This window comes from Enhydra lutris, unplaced genomic scaffold, assembly GCF_002288905.1.
Source record: "Enhydra lutris kenyoni isolate GAN:26980312 unplaced genomic scaffold, ASM228890v2 scaffoldscaffold46, whole genome shotgun sequence".
NCBI lineage: Eukaryota > Metazoa > Chordata > Mammalia > Carnivora > Mustelidae > Enhydra > Enhydra lutris.
Window position 1 is genome coordinate 13,296,133 of NW_019154130.1, and position 13,430 is coordinate 13,309,562.

Here is a 13,430-nt window from a genome sequence, read left to right on the forward strand (position 1 = left end):
AGTGTAATATTTGTTAGGTGTACAATTTAGTGATTCGCCACTTTATAAATCACCTGGTGTTCTTCATGACAGGTGTACTCCTTAATCCCAATTGCCTATTTCCTCTGTCCCTCAGCCCACCTCCCCTGTGGTAATATCGCTTTGTTCTCTGTAGTTCAGAGTCTGTTTCTTAGTTGGCCTCTCTTTCTGCCCCTCCCCACCCACATGCTTGTTGGTTTTGTTTCTTAAATTCCACATATAAGTGAAATTATACAATATTTGTCTTTCTGACTTATTTTGCTTAACATAATACTTTCTAGCTCCATCATGTCATTGCAAGTGGCAAGATTTCATTCTTTTTTGATGGCTGAGTAATATTCCATCGTATCTCTGTACTATATCTTTATTCGTTCATCAGCCGATGGACACTATGGCTGTTTCCATAGTTTGGCTATTGTAGATAATGCTGCTCTTATAGATAATGGTGCTCTAAACATCCAGGTGCATGTATCCCTTTGGGTTAGTAATTTTGTATTCTTTGGGTAAATACCTAGTAGTGTGATTACTGGAAACTGACAGCTTCTTTTAATTCTTTTTTTTTTTTTTTAAAGATTTTATTTATTTATTTGACAGACAGAGACCACAAGTAGGTAGAGAGGCAGGCAGAGAGAGAGGGGGAAGCAGACGCCCTGCTGAGCTGAGAGCCTGATGCAGGGCTCGATCTCAGGACCCTGAGATCATGACCTGAGCTGAAGGCAGAGGCTTAACCCACTGAGCCCCTCAGGCACCCTGAAACTGACAGCTTCTTAAACTGAATTTCAACCAGTCCCACTGCCTTAATCCTCATTTCTAGATGTACCTTCGTTTCTCATTGGGTGCTGCTAACCTAGGAGTCTTGGCTTTCTCCACTGTTAGCTTAAAATTTTATTGTTGTTTTTTTCATCTACAACTTCTACAGTTTGTTTTTTTTTTCCTCACCTATTGTCTCCACCAGAACGCCACCACTGTTTAAGTCCTTAAAACGGAGCAAAACAAAAACACCGTTATGGTTGTTTCAGTGGGATTTCATGGAAAAAAGAACAGATATGTATACTTAGCCAACTCTCTTTACCTCCACCCTCATGCCTTGCCTGCCCCTACCTGTCTTTGGGACCATCTGTGACTTATTCAACATCCTCAAAACAAGGAAGGGGACACTGTCTAGCTTACAGTCCCTGTGGTTCTGAGATCATAATCTGTGAACAGGTGCAGTGGGAACATTAGTAGGTCATTTCCAAATTATCAGTATATTCTTATTTATCACAGAGCTGCAGGTTTGTGTCTGAAAACCTGTCAGTGACCTTTAACTGCAGACTTTGACTTCAGAACTGAGTGACACGATTTAAGAGGAAGAATTTACATACATGCATCTTGAAGATCCGAATGTGTTTATATAATACAATGCCTGTGGGCTTATATGCATATATGTGTATAAACACACATCACAAAAATGAGCCTCCTTGCCAACCAAGACCCACCTTCGAACTGTGGGTGAGTTGAGAAGCATGAAAAATGTTTAGCCTAAAGTCTGTTTAAATATTCATGACGTCTTCAAAGCAAAGCTGTTGGGAAAGACTAAGCCACCTGGAACACAGCTGTGATAGTATAATAAGGCATCTTAAAAAAATCACATAGTGTCATGCTGGGCAGGGAAGAATATTTAGGTGACCTAGCCCAGGCCCCTGGTGCCCACTATAATAAAAACTATTTTGGACATGTCCATTGTTGGCAAGATAGTTTAATACTTAGAGTATAGTCCCATCTTGCCAGCTTGAAGATGTTTGTATTTGGGGTTATATAACTTATTTGGGATAACAAATTCCATTTATCTCCTACCTGTCCTTCCTCGTGTGATAGGGTTTTCAAGATGGCAGTCATGTGGCGCCCTCATCACTGCTCTCCCCTTGTATGCAGAGAAGACATTACTAATCAATCTTGACCCTCATTCTCTTTAGACCCATATGTGAGGACTCAGAATGCTTTCTACACAGTACTCCTTGCAGCTACTAGCAGCTGATTGGGGATGGGGTGTAGTGGCAGGCTCGCCAGATGAAACATGGAAGCCATTGCTGGTTGGTCTTTTATCCCAGTCTCGGTTGAATATGCCATGGTTTACATTACTTTACCCAGAACCAGCCTGGGCATGGTCCCTCCAGAGCAGACGAAGATAGAATTTTCCCTTTCCTGGGCTAAAAATCACTTTAGTGATTTTGCTTTGGTTTTTGGAATCTCACCTACTATGATCATCCTGAGTTTTGGTTTTAATTCCAAGGGTTTAAGTTCTTGTGCACTCACTTTATTCAGCTGAATAGCACACTTTATCCTATCACATGCCATCCTCTTTTTACTCTACAGCAGGGGTCAGCAAACTACAACCTATAGGTCAAATCCAGCCTGCCCCCATTTTTGTAAATAAAGTTTTATTGGAGGTTTATGTCCTATCCATGACTGCATTCCCACCACAAGGGCAGAGTTGAGTAGTTGCTGCATTAACTCTCTGACCCACAAAGCCAAAAATACTTACTATCTTGCCTTTTACAAAAAATCTTTCCTGACCTCGTTCTGAACGATCACACAGGGTTCTTTTGGCTCTCTGCTGTGTTTTCTCCGGGGTATATTCAGCTCTTCTGCAAACCCACTTAATTATGGTTTCATTCAGCCCACATTTATCCCTTGTACTCACAAGGCTCTCCTGAGCTGTTTTAAATGCTGATTGCTATTCAGATATGCTGATAATAACACTGCCTACTATTTGTTGAGCACTTACTATAGCCCAAGCAGTGCCGAGCACTCTACGTACGTTGAGTGAACAAAAAGAAGCAAATGGCTTAGGGTACTGCATTGCGTAGGGTAGTTATTCAATTATGATTACTTTTCACAACAACCTTATGAAGGTATCATGAAAGAATAGCTTACTCAGGGTAGCCAGGCTGGTAAATGGCAGAACTAGATAGAGTCCAACTCAATTTGGACTGATTCCACAACTTGTGACCTTTCCGTTAAACTTTGTGGCCCCTTTCTACTACGTTTTTCCTGGCTTGCCAGTCTGGTAATCTTTCAAGTAATTAAAATAATGGACACTACATAAATAAAATGTATAGACATGTGTCGTGTAGTGTAATATCTCAGATCCTCCTAACAAACATCCAGATTGGATATTTTTCCTATTTTACAGTGGAGAAACTGAGTCTGAGAGAGTGTCATACAGGTAGTAAGCTGTTTGTCAGCACAGTTCTAAGTTAGTATGAATCAAGATCTTTACACCACACTGTTGTGATACCCAACTATAGTACGTGGATGTTCAGCAGTGTCTACAATACATAGTTATAGAGCACTCACTCTAAACCGGGTACTGTGCTCAACCCATAATACATTCTTTTGTATAATGAGTTCCTCTTCTAAGGAAGACTAATTGTCTAATGTTTGTATTTAATCTGGTGTACTTGTTAACAGATATTTGGGGTCACATTCTCAACTCTCCTAAAAAAAAATTGCAATCCAAGGTTTTTTGTTTTGTTTTTGTTTTGTTTTGTTTGTACTTTTGAGTTCCCTGTCTGTGAAATGGGAAAGAAAAGATCTGTTTTGTTTTGTTTTGTTTTACATCTTCCAATTTTCTGTTTCTGAAATTTCCAGCAAGAGAGTTGGCATTGGGGGCACCTGGGTGGCTCAGTTGGTTAAGCAACTGCCTTCAGCTCAGGTCATATTCCTAGAGTCCCGGCATTGAGTCCCACATCGGGCTCTTAGCTCAGCGGGGAGTCTGCTTCTCTCTCTGACCCTCTTCCCTTTCATGCTGTCTCTCACTCTCTCTCAAATAAATAAATAAAATCTTAAAAAAAAGAGAGTTGGCATTGAACAGAAATGGCAAAGAGGGAGTCTGTGGGTAGTATCCAGCCTCTTGGCTTTTACCCAGTGAATTGTAAGAAATTGAGTTAATTAAAAAATTCTTAGATTAACAAATTTTTGAACTTCTCCTAAATAACGAGATAACTTTACAAGACAGTTTGTTGCCCCACATGGACACATGGCTGGAGCTGAGTAGAAGCTTCTCCCTTTAGACAGAGCACATGCTCTCTTGGTAATCAGTCCTCAGCATGCTATTGTTTTCCCAACACTGAAGTCATGTCTGTTCTTTTTGTTGTTGTTGTTTTTAATGTTCAGTTAGCCACTGCAGAATATATCATTAGTTTTTGATGTGGTGTTCGGTGATTCATTAGTTACAAATAAGACGCAGTGCTCTTCACAACACACTCCCTCCTCAATATCCGTCACCGTGACATGTCAGTTCTATTTAAAATGTCCCATTTTAGGGGCACTTGGGTGGCCCAGTCGGTTAAGCATCCAAGTCTTGATTTTGGCTCAGGTCATGATCTCAGGGTTGTGAGATCAAGCCCCTGTTGGACTGAGTACAGAGTCTACTTGTCCCTCTCCCTCCTCCTCTGCCCCCCTTCCTGTTCATGCATGCTTTCTCTTTCTGAAATAAATAAAAATCTTAAAAAAAGGTTTCATTTTAATAATTTACTTGGCCCTCTGATCTTTGTAGACAGTTTAATTTGTAACTTCATTCAGTCAAGCAGGAGAGATTTCAGCTGGGTATAAAAAAGAATATCATCTATAAGGTGAAATGTGTTTTAGAAGCTTGCTTGAACTGAATTGATAGAAAACTTTCACTTCCTGATTCCGTGTATTTTGAAGGAATTTATTTTTACATCTGAATAGGACATTTGAAATAAGAATAAATGAAAGGAAAGCTACTTTTAATCTATACACGTATGCAACTATAGTCTGTGATGTCTACCTGTTTATTAAGGGCATAATATTACCTTTGTAAAGTTACAGGGGAACCACAATTCTGTTCAGATCCCAGCTAGGAATGCTGAGACGCCACTGGTACCTTGGACAGCACCATCCCCACTTCGGCACAATTGTTCCTTCTTTTGCAGGGGAACTACTGTATTTAGCTCACTTAAATTCCAGCCAACTCTGAACTCTTCCTTTTTAAAGATTTTATTTATTTATTTGACAGACAGAGATCACAAGTAGGCAGAGAGGCAGGCAGAGAGAGAGAGAGAGGAGGAAGCAGGCTCCCTGCGGAGCAGAGAGCCCGATGCGGGGCTCGATCCCAGGACCCTGGGATCATGACCTGAGCCGAAGGCAGAGGCTTTAACCCACTGAGCCACCCAGGCGCCCCCCTTTTTATATGATAGTCACTCCTATAAAGGGAAACAATAAATGAGAGAATGGGTAGCTACCAAAATGTCTGTTCTTCAGGACGGTTTAATTATTTCCTTTCTATACTTTTTTGATTCATTTACTACTTGTTTTAAAGGACTGAACGGTGGTAGGGCTTTTTGTGTTGTTGTTTGTTTGTTTTTGTTTTTGTTTTCCTCCATATTAAAAGTTACAAAGTATTCACTTTTTGTTTTCTGGACTACTGTTTCAGTAGTGCCTGGAACATAGCGAGTGATCCGTAATGCTCATAGAGTGCATGTGTACTTCTCCTATGGTAACATTTAGAGTTGGTTATCTCAGTCACAAAAGGCATGGTGCTAATGGGAAAGAGGAATAGTGTTTGATCCCTTTCTGGAAAGTTTTTTTTTTTTTAAGATTTTATTTATTTGACAGACAGAGACCACAAGTAGGCAGAGAGTCAGGCAAAGAGGCAGGCAGAGAGGGAGTGGGAAGCAGGCTCCCTGCTGAGCAGAGAGCCTGATGCGAGGCTCGATCCCAGGACCCTGGGATCATGACCTGAGCTGAAGGCAGAGGCTTTAACCCACTGAGCCACCCAGGCGCCCCACACTGCTCCGTATTAATATCATTTCTCCTTCAAGCTCTTAGCACTTACTCTCTGTACTACTCACTTGGCAGGTAATCATGCACGTCTCTTGATCTGTTATTTAAATCTGGTATTTAACCTTTTCTGTGTTGGTTTCTTTACCTCTCTCCTGGATCATATGCAAATCAAGTATAAGGAAAGGTGCATATTAGTGTGGTTCCCTGAACATAGCAAATCTGTTCTTACTTTATCCCAGAGGTATGCTTTGAGGCAAATTTGGGTCCAGTTAGCTTATTTGTGAGGTGATCCCCTTGTAAGTTAGGTGAGGGAGTAGGAAAGTGAGATAGGCAAAGGAAGAAAGACAGGCAAAAGGATGTGGTAGAGAGTGGGTTATCCCAGTGGACAACTGCACCATACTGCTGGGGACCCTCTGAGATAGCGCGGTCCAGCAGAAATATAATTCAAGCCACAAATGCCAGCCACATTTAAAAAAGAGAAACTGATGAAATACACACACACACACACAGACACACACAGACACACACACACACACACACACACACACACACACACACACACATATTTCATTTAACTCAAGGTATCCACAGCAGCACTTCAGTATATAATCAGTGTAAAATACTACGTGTTGACTGATTGAAAATCTCTGGATTCCAGCCATGGCAGCCTTTTCACCATAGTTTTGCTGTCAGCATTAAGGACTGTCCTGTGTGGTTGTACAGGTTGAGCCCTGCATAACTCTAGGGGGCACCACTTACCTAGACTTCCATAGACTGCGATATGCATGGTGCCCTTAAAGTTGTGCAGTGCCCAACCTGCATAACTCCTCATGCGAGGGCTGTCAGCCTGTTACCTCTTGACCATAACTATGCTCATCACTTTGGGGAGAAGAATCGAAGATTGTTAGAACAGGCTTACTCACTTGGGCTCAGCTATGATATTCTGTCTTTTAAGGGTCACTGAACACTTCAAGCACCTGACATTGTTTCCTCGCAAGCCAGCATCATAACTAATCAGTGGAAGCCAGAACCTCCAGAGCCCTGCAATCACTCTGAAGGAGTCAGCTTCACACCCACGGCTAATTTTAGCATGCAGTCTGCAGAGGTACCAAGGAGTCTGTGCCAAGCACCCTTACAGACATGGCTTGGAATTAAATCACCCAAACTGGGTCTGGGAGGTGGGAAGGAGCAAAGTGTGTGGCCCAGAGCTTCCTCCCCAGTGGTAGGCTTCCCCACTCCCTCTTGCCCAGACCTCCCTTTCTCTGCTGGGTTTCCTCACCCACAAGGTATCTGGCTGCAAGTCTCTGAACTCTAGAGTTGCTGCTCTAGAGTTGCGAACTCTAGAGTTGCTTGCCAGAGTTGCTTGCTCAGTCAAGAGGGGCTCCTAGCTGATTTCATTCCTCTCTTTTAGTTGTTCCTCTGTGGTGGGTAACAGGCCATACAAAGAAAATCAAATTGGTCTGATTGGTAGCATCTAGGAAAAAAAAAAATAGTCAAAGCATTGTGCAGGGAGGAAGTCATGGAATTAGTTGAATATGGAATTGGAAAGCAAATCAGAAGTCAAGCATTCCAGCCATTTCCTGTTACAGTAACAAGCAGGAGAATCAGGTTGAGGAGCTTTTCAGGGTCACACAGTAGGTTAAGTGGCTAATATTCCATTGTGTATATGGGCCACATCTTTATCCATTTGTCTGTTGAAGGGCATCTTGGCCTTTTCCACATTTAAAAAACCAGTTAGGTTTTTATCATTTGCATCTGAAACCAAATGACAAGTAAGCTAGCTTTGAAGCACCAATGAAACAACCTACAGATTACTAAAGTATCTCTAGTGGTGGGATGTTCACCCTCCTCTAAGCTTAGGGAGGGCGATGTCTCTCCAGTTTGATGGGATAAACGTTGATGAGCCTAAACTTAATGTAGTGATTTTATTTTTTGGCCAATGAGTAGTTGATACAACTCTGGTGAATGAGGCCCAGGGGGGAATTTGCTGTCTGGATGCTAGTATAGGTTTTCCTCTTGGGTGCAAAGAGGTAAATTTCTGTTACCTGTCTTTGTACATGGCTGTGTGAGGATGTGATGGCTGGATCTGCAGCAATCAGCTTGAGGCCATGAGGAGACAAATCTGAGGATAGGAGCTGGCATGCCAGTGGTGGTAAAGCAGAGAGATGGAAAAAGCCTGTGTCCTTGATGTTTTTATTGAACTACTAAACTTCATTATTTCTAGACTTTTAAAAATGTGAGACATATTATTTTTTGACCACTTTTCATTTGCTGTTGTTGCTTGTAGCCAAAGCCAACTTGACTGAAGTTAGTTTTTAAAATGTATTTTTAAATAGAAAAGAGAAGTGAGAACTTTGAAATCTTACAGGGAAGACCAATATGTAAAATAATTTTATAGGGAGTTATGACAACTAAAAATGTTCCCAGACATTGTCAGATGTTCTTTAGGCTGACAGAGTTGTCCCTAGTGGAGTGAGAACCACTAAACTAGCATTAGTTCCTTCCCAGCTGTTTTGTAACAGTAAATTTGCTATATTGTTGGGATGGTCTTGAGATGTTCTTAGAAACAAAGAGTTATAGAAAATAACAGGACATGGAGAGGATGTGGAGAAATTAGAGCTCTTGAATGTGGCTGTGGGGAATGAAACATGGTGCAGCCACTGTGGAAGACAATTTGATGTTTCTTTACAAAGTTAAACATAGATAGGCACCCTGGATGGCTCAGTCAGTTTAAGCATCTGCCTTCAGCTCAGGTCATGATCCCCGGGATCCTGGGATCGAGCCCCACATCAGGCTCCCTGCTCAGCAGAGAGCCTGCTTCTCCCTCCCCCTCTGTGCATACTCTCACTCTCTCTCAAAAAAAATTTTTTTAAGAAATCTTTAAAAAAATAAAAATAAATTTAAAAAGTTAAATCTAGAATTACCCTGTGATTCAGCAGTTCCATTCCTAGGTATGACTCCCCAAGAGTTAAAAGCAGGGACTCAAACAGATCTTTCTGTTCCGATATTCATAACATTACTTGCCATAAGTAAAAGGTGGAAGCTACCCAAGCGTCCACTGACAGATGAATGGATAAGCAAAATGTAGCATATCCTTACCATAGAATATTACTCAGCTGTAAAAAGGGGTGAAGTTCGGACATAGGCCACAGTAAGTGAACTTCAATGTGAACCTTGAAAACCTTAAGCTACATGAAAGAAGCCAGACACAGAAGGACGAATATTACATGATTCCATTTACAGCAGCCTCCCCTCAGTCACAGGTTTGCTTTCTGTGGTTTCAGTTACCTGTGGCCACCTGTGGCCTGGAAGCAGGAGATCCTCCTCCTCCCATACCATCAGAAGGTCAGGGTAGCCTGACGCTGAATCACCATGCCCGGGTCACGCACCTCACTCCACCTCGTCACGCGGGCATGTTACCCTCTCACAGCATCCCAGGAAGAAGGGTGAGTTCAGTCGAGTCACAAAGTTCGAGAGAGAGTGAGACCACATTCAGAGGACTCTTTATTGCAGCATGTTGTTAACACTTGTTTAATTTTATTACCCGTTATTGTGGTTAATCTCTTACTATGCCTAATTTATAAATTAAATTTTATCACAGGTATGTATGTATAGGGAAAAAACATATATAGGGTCTGGTAATATCTGTGGTGTCAGGCATCCCCTAGGGGTCTTGGAACAGATCCGCCATGGATAAGGGGGGACTACTATATATGAAATCTCTAGAACAGGCAAATTCTTAGAGACAGAAAGTAGAGTAAAGGTTACCAGAGGCTGGCAGAGAGAAGAACAGGGAGTTATTGCTAATGGGTACAGAGCTTCTATTTGGGGTGATGAAAAATTTTGAAAATAGGTAGTGGTATTGGTTGCACAACACTGCAAGGGTAATTAATGCCATCAGATTGCATGTTCACATCGGGTTAAAATAGCAAACTTTATGTTTTCTCTATGTGTTTTACAGAACACACACATATAAATATATAAATATTAAAATTTGTTTTTATTTTACAGATACAATTATAATACATTCCTACAATAAAGAAAAAATTTTAAAAACCCAGATGAGTTCAAGTCATCGACTTTTGTCAAGTTCTGTAGTGTTCGGTACAGTGTGTCACCAGGATACTCTGGTTTATGATAGAACACTGTGGGGGAGGGAAGGAGTAGGTGGGACTCAGGGACTCCTGCTGTGTTCTGGACATCAAGATTGGAGTCTGTGGACTTCCGAGACATCCATACTGTAGTTCGAAGTTCTGTCCAGTATTTGCCGTGTATCAGGCGCCGTGCGAAGGTCTTTATACAGGTCACCTCATTGAGCTCTTGGGACAGCTCCGAAACGTAGGTGCTCATATTGCCCCATTCTATGTGTGAATAAACTGAGGCTCAGAGAAAGGGTTAGAGCCAGTATTCGTAGAAACCCAGAGAGTCGGGACCATACGAGTCCTACGCATTTAGCCACAGGACCCTGTTTTCTGTTGCCCAAATGCCTCCTTTGGATTAAAAAGCCCATTTTGAATAAAATGAAGCTGTTAGTGGCTTCAAAGCAACTGTGGTCTTTCTGACTTCATGTTTTGTTTTGTTTTTTTAATCACATTCCACAGAAGGATGTGTTTTATCTGTTTTCCACCGAACAACATCCGTTAGATCAGGAAGGAGGCCACAGCCCGTGGGCTTTCTGGCAAGTGGGCTAGGGTGCTCCTGAGATATGAGGTTACTGTTTCCTGCTGGGCTTTAGATGGCAGTGTCTAAATTTTCCTGTCTATCTTTGAGCCTTATTGAGGGTAGGTTATGGCACTTGATAGTTTAATCTGTGTAATCTCTAGACAAAACATGTCTCCACTTGCCTGCCAGGAAAATGTTAATTTATTCTGCTTCTGGATCTAGAGAGGTAATGAGGTAAATGAAAATGCACTGCGTGTGTGTGTGTGTGTATGCGCGCACACACGTGTATTGGTTGGTACATGAGGATCTGTGTGAAGAGAAGCAAGTAAGCCTTAAATCTAGACATTTTAAGTGGAAGATTCTTGAGTCTTTTTTAAGGCTTGCAACCCTCCTTTCCCCGACATTGTATGTAGAACTTTGTGTGTGGTATGATTTTGGTTTTGGAGGGTGCACAATATAGTGTTCCTCAGAATGTTGTCAGGGTTTTGGAGAATGTCAGTCTGTAATTTTGCAATGCCTGTTACCTGGCACGTCTTTCTTTTTGAAGAGCCACAATCATCTTAGGTATGAGTGGCACTTGATATTTAAGAAGCACCTGTATTAGGTAAGGGGCTGGGTGCAGAAAGCACTAGTGGAAATTATTATTTTGAGCTTGTTAAATTTGAAGCTTGGGGGAAAAAAGAAACGAGCCAGATTGAAATAAATTTTGGCAAAAGGAGCCCGAGGACACCAATCTACTCCTTTAACCATCAACTCCTCCTTCCCGTTCGTTCCCCGCCTTCTGTTCTGCTGCTCTAGCCCCTGCCCGCCTTCTGCGCTACAGTCCTGGAACCAGCATGGGGAATGGAAAAACCAGACATTTCCACTTTATTCATTCTGCGTCTGGCACATAGTAGGAATTCAACAAATGGTAGCTTAAAAAAGCAGACGCATCCAGATGTCTGTGAAATGGTAATTTGTTTGAGACACAGAATAAGGAGAGATTCCTGTTCTCTTTGAACCTAGGGGAGCCCGTAGACAGGCTCAGAGATTACACATTCATGGCAAATGGGAAGCCATCTGAATGTGAGTTTCTGTACTTAACAATGAAACCAAATATAATTTGCTGTGTATTGATCACATGCTATGTTCCGTATACGATCCTTCATGTATGTTATCTCCACTAAGCATCACAGCCATACCGGACCTTGCTACTCTCAAAACTATGTTAGAGAACATAGAGTTCTTTGAGAGACCTGAGAAGTTACGATTTCAGGCCTGCTGTTCCCCCGATGCCGTGCCCTTCATGTGAACCTAGCATTTCCTCATTTGACCAGGAAAGACTTACTGTGTGAGGAAGACCGTGAACCGAATGTTAACAAATGGGGTGTATAACCAGTGGATGTGCCTGTCTGTAATTCACTTCGGATTGAGCAGTCTTTCTCAAACGTCACTGCATATACAAATCATGGGGGAATCTTGTTAAAATAGAGATTCGGATTCAGCAGTGGGTGAAACCAGGGTGGAGCCCAAGCTCATATTTCTGACCACTTCCCAGGTGTTGCTCGCTGCTGATCTCGGACATTTTGAGTAGCCAGGGAATACAGCATTAGGTTCATAAAGGACTTGCTCATACGTGATCTCATCTGCTCCTCACCCAAGCCCTGTGAAGTAGCCATTATTATTTCTACCTTTGAGATGAGGAAACAGAGTCTGATTAGAAACAGCTACCATTTTCAAGGGTGAGGCATTTCTAGGGACACAATAGCAAAAAGACAGATACAGCTCTTATTTAAAGAAATTGAAAATCCATGAAGGAAGACTTTGCATAAATAAATGTGAAAGTTCTGAGTGCCTCAGTGAATTGTTGTAAGATGAATGAATGGCTTGAGCTCTGGGTGTTGTCATTTATCCCAGGATGAAGAGAGACAGGCTTGGGGCAGGGGAAGATGATGCATTCTTTCTTGGACATTGTGACAGCCTGGTGTAGCTGCCTGGTAGTCGGTTCTGGGTCTGGAGTTGAGGAGAGAGATCCAGGGTGAGGAGAGTAGAAAGTTTGAGAACCATCAGTGCAAAGGTGGTAACTAAAGTTCTAGAAGATTAGATTCAGGATACAGAAGAAATGTTGGAGAAGAATTAAAGAGTGAAGAGTCTAGAACACGCTCCTTGCTTATGTGTCTGGCCAATGGTTATGGGTTGGCAGAGGAAGAAAAGCCCATAAAAGAAATACCAAGAAGCATCTGCCAAGGAGGTAGGAAGATAGGCACAGGAACCAAGGAAGAGAGACCTTCAAGGAAGTGGTTCATCATGGATGATGGGATGAGCCAGTATCATGTGCGTCCTTATGTCATGTACCAAGGAGGACACAACATCTCTTCTGTGATATTCCTGCCCCAAAATGCATATCCAGAATCCAGTCATAAGGAGACACCAGACATACCCAGATGGAGGGACTTTCTACAGAACTGGGCTGTACTTTCCACAAATACTTGCATCTTGAAAGACTAAGGCAGACTAAGGAACTGTTCCAGATAAAAGGAGACTAAAAAGACATGACAACTAAATGCAATATGTGGTTTTAGATTTGATCTTAGATCAGAAAAAAGTCACTCTAAAAGACGTTATAGGAACAGCTTACAAAATTTTATTGCATTTTAAAAAGATTTATTTATTTTAGAGAGAGAGCATGTGTGAGGGCACAAGTGGGGGGAGGGGCAGAAGGAGAGAATCTTCAAGCAGACTCCACACTGAGTGCAGAACCAGATGCGGGACTCAATCTCACGACCTATGAGATCATGACCTGGGCTGAAACCAAGAGATGCTTAACCAATAGGCACCGTGGAGCCCCTATTTACAACATTTAAAATGGTCTCTTAGGTAAGAGTTGGTATAGACTGAATGTTTGAGTCCCCCCTAAATTCACATGTTAAGTTCTACCACCCAGTGTGATGGTATTATTTGGAAGCAAGGCCTTTGGGAGG